Source organism: Mandrillus leucophaeus, unplaced genomic scaffold, assembly GCF_000951045.1.
Source record: "Mandrillus leucophaeus isolate KB7577 unplaced genomic scaffold, Mleu.le_1.0 Scaffold51, whole genome shotgun sequence".
Classification (NCBI taxonomy): domain Eukaryota; kingdom Metazoa; phylum Chordata; class Mammalia; order Primates; family Cercopithecidae; genus Mandrillus; species Mandrillus leucophaeus.
In genome coordinates this window covers 450122-454202 of record NW_012105475.1, presented here as the reverse complement: position 1 = coordinate 454202, position 4081 = coordinate 450122, and the positions used below count along the sequence as shown (strand labels likewise).

The window sequence follows — 4081 nt, the reverse complement described above, 5'->3', positions numbered from 1 at the left end:
GCCGGCACATTGAGTTTGTAAGGGAGTGAACGGTGCACGATAAACATTTGCAGAACAAATGGAAAAAGTGACGTCTTCAATTTGTAGTGTAAAGCGCAACCCCAGTTGCCCAGCAGAAAGGGATCACCCATAGGGCTCTGGAGCTAGTAGGTCTGCGCCCAGACACTCCCAAGGAAAAGTCCCGGGGGCTGGAGAAGGCGACCCGTCTGTGGCAGTCGAGACCCTGGACTCCATTCAGAGAGCTCTGGTAACTCGGCTCTGCCCTTACATCCCTGCGCAGCGCTAGTAATGGCTCTGTTGCTGTTGAACCACGTCGCCTTCCCTCTGACGCGGCGGCTGTGCCTGTGCCTGGCGTCGGGAGCTGGGAAGTCCCTCCCGCTCCCGCGTTTTCTACTCACCGAGATACAGGAGGCCGGACAGCAATGCCGCGCCGCCTTAGCGTCGCTCCTGTTGCTTTACCTCACACGCGAACAGCGTTTCCCTGAAACGCGAAATTTAATATCTAAAAATTAGAGCAGAAGCTTCCTCCTAGGCTTATGTGAAGATGACATAAGATAATGCTTGCAACAGGCACCTAAGTAAACATTTGGGAAATAATATGATGATTGGCTGTATTAATTTTCTAAAGGAAGTTCTACATGGCCTCAGTTGATTTTGTAATATTAATCGACTTAGGTTTAACGTTCCCCAAGGTGACTTTATACACATCTTTTCTGATGTTCACAAAGGCACCCAAGTTATGGCTTATATGGACGAAATAGGATGGAAGAGACCGGTTGTAGAGTCAGACATATCCAGTTCAAATATTGGGTAAATGGTTTAACTTCTCTAAACCTCAGCTGAAGCAGAGCTATGGAAAACACCTAATAAGGCAGTTGTAAGGATTAAGTGAAATAATGCCCAGCTGAGTGCTTAGCTCAGGTATTAGCTCCATGATGGAAAATGACCTGCACCCACAGATAGTGGGTTCCAGTGGCCTGGAGAGGACGAGAACGAAGTCTTCTGCCGCCAAAGTTCACTCATCAGACATGATAGTGTGTACTCGCTTGCTTTATTCTTGTTTGCATAGCTCTTGAAGTTGCATTTCAATCCTGTGTATGTTGTGTGTTTATGGGGGATAATAATAGTACTCTGCCATAGGGCTGCGTCACCAAGCGGTAAAGCAGCCACTGCAGTTAGCACAGTGTGTGGACATGGCCAGTACTCAGTCATGGCGCATCTGTTGCTGGCACTCCCCCTTCTCCCATACCACATATGGGGTTTCCCACTCATTCTGCGTGTATTTTTGGTCTGCCTACTGTGTAAAGACAATCTTTTCGCATATGGCTAGGAAAAGACTTCCCATGTTTCAACTAACCCGATAACATAATTCACAAGAGTTCTAAAGCACTAGAATGCATTTCTCAAGTGACGGTTCCTGACATCCTGATTTTGTATCAATGAATCCTCTTCTCTCATTTGTTTTATGTTCATGTCCCCTGGGCTCTGCCTGACTGTCCCTTGCTGGTTCACAGGGGTTATGGGGATGAGTCTAAATTAAAGGGACAACTCTGTAGGAAGGAGGAGGGATGGGAAACCACAAAGGAACGGTCTGACTCAGGCATGGTTTCATGCCTGCGTTGCCACCCAAAAGTGCACCTCCCAGCACCCAAGAGGCTTTCAATAAACATCAGCTGACAGTAAGTGACAACCTTGAATTTGATACTAAGGGGCTTTGTAAAAGTACACTGTGGAGTCAACGTGGGGGCAGGGCTTTCCTGAAGTGCACTGACCCAAGGTCCTTGACAAAGCTTTCCTCCTTTTCCGACAACTGTGCTGCGTGACATTTGGAGCATGTCGTTCCTCACCTGGGACACCGATGGCCTCCTGAGTGAAACCTGTTTCTAAGAATTGTGAGGCCCAGGCCATAGTGCCCGCGGTGTGCAGTCCCGGGTGCCAGGGTGTGATGTGGTTACAGAGCAGCCTGGTAAGGGACCATTTGGAAACATTATGTCTCACAGGCAGGGGAGGTTGATTTCTCCCTTATGTTGACCTTGGGCCCTCTGGCTGGTTTGGGAACAGCAGGATACCAGCAGATGAGAGTGGGCCGGGTCTGAGTAGAGGCTTTGAGAGCAGACTTTGTTCTGCACCTCTTCCTCTGCTGTGACGTCCAGCATAACATGAACATGCGTAGGCCACAACCTCCTCTTCACCTTTTGAATGACAAACAGACCTGAGAATGAAACCAACCCAAAACCTGAGCTTAGCCAAGCCTAGGCAGAAGACAGCTCACCCACAGACCCATGAGTGAGAAGTCAATGTTTGTTTTATAAGCCACTGGAAGGCTGGGTTTTATGCTTTGTTACTGAGCAAAATCTAATACATCTGTGCAAGAAAAAGTGTCCCACCCAATGCCATAACCACCCTCCCCTGGTGACTCTGAGAATACTGGATACAGTAAATGAACAAAAACCAGATCCAATCCGTGTCATCATGGAGATACTGATGTGCACATTCAACAAATGATCACATCGTTACACAATTGCATATTGCAATAAGTGCTTTTAAAGAAAGTTTAAAAGCACAGATGAAAGAGAGGAACAGGAGGAATTAATTTTGCCTGGGAAATCAGTGAAAGCTTCTCCAAAGGCATACATTTAAGACCTGAAAGATGAGGGAGAGATATGCAAAGAGGGGGAAGAAATAGCATTTCAAGACAGAGACAGGAGCAGAGTGAATGAAAGGGTGGAAAGAGCTTGGAGTACCCCAGGCTCTGCAAAAGTGGACGTGAGATGTGTTTGTGAGAACAACAGCGTCCAACACCTGTAGGGCCTTGTGGTTTACAGGAAGGGGTCTGCACAATGAGAGCCTGGAAAGCTTGGGCCATTTAGGTGGAGGGGTTGAATCAAAGGAAGGTCCTGAACATCTGTCAGGGCAAGGAGCATCAGGACAAACTTGTCTTGTGCTTGTGGAGCATTGCTGCATGAGGATGGAGCTGGCCATGTGGAGGATCATTCTCCTATGGATCTGAACTGGTGGGGCATCTGCTCGACTCTGGGCACCAGACACTGCTGTTTCTTCTCCCTCTGGAACCTGGTCATTTAGATTTCCTCGTGGCCTTTTGGGTTAACATCAGAGGAAACTGGGTGAAGAGTTTCTGGAAACACTCTGTGTTATCTTAACAACTCTTCCGCAAATCCAATATTATTTTAAAACAAAAATTATTCTTGTTCATGTAATTATTTTTTCCTAGATACTTTCAAGATGTTTTCTTTGTCTTTAGTTTTCAGCATTTTTGATTATGGTGTTTTCTGAGTAGGGATTTCATTGCTTACACTGTTTGGGGATTGCTGAGCTTCTTAAATGCATAGGTTTATTTATATCTTTCTCTAAATTTGGGAAGCTTTCAGCTATTATTTTTTCACATTTTTTTTCAGCAGCATATTATTTCTCCTTTTATGAGACTCCAATGACAGGAACGTTGAGTTTTTTAAAAATTATGTCATAAGACCATAAGTCTTTTCATTGTTTAAAATACTTTCTCTGTGTTGTTCAGATGAAATAGTCTCTATTGATTCTCTACAATTCACTGACTTGTTCTTTTGCCGTCTCCATTCTGCCATTTAGCCTGTCCAGTGAGTTTTTTTGTTTCACTTGTACTTTTCAGTTTAAACATTTTTCATTGTATTTTTCTTTATATCTTCTATTTCTTTGCTAAGACTTCCTGTTTTTCGATTTAAGAGTATTATAATTGCTTGTTGGATAATTTATAATAGTTGCCTCTAAGTCTTTTTTACTTAATTCCAACATCATTGTCATCTCAATGTTGCCATTTGTCGATTGTTTTTTCCCACGTGAGTTGAGATTTCCTGGGTCTTTGCTGAATTATTTTGGATTGCATCTTGAACATTTTAACTATTATGTGATAATAGCCTGGGTCTTGTTTAAATCCTATGGAAAATGTTGATATTTTGATTTTAATAGACAATTGGGTTATGTTCTGGTGACCAGTTTTTACACACTTTCTGTGTGCTGTGGTTTGGTGGTTTTGGATTGCTACTTGGATCTGTTTTATATGGTCCAGGCATTGGCCAGTCTAGGA

General features: G+C 44.2%; 1 protein-coding gene across 1 annotated transcript in view; it reads right to left on the bottom strand.

Moving 5' to 3' along the window:
- Window positions 1–439, bottom strand: part of ZBTB14 (zinc finger and BTB domain containing 14) — an 8109-nt gene extending 7670 nt beyond the window's left edge. Inside the window, exon 1 of the mRNA XM_011996314.1 lies at window positions 399–439. The gene's annotated coding sequence lies outside the window, so the exon portion shown is untranslated. The remainder of the gene's footprint in view (window positions 1–398) is intronic.
- Window positions 440–4081: the final 3642 nt, after the last annotated feature.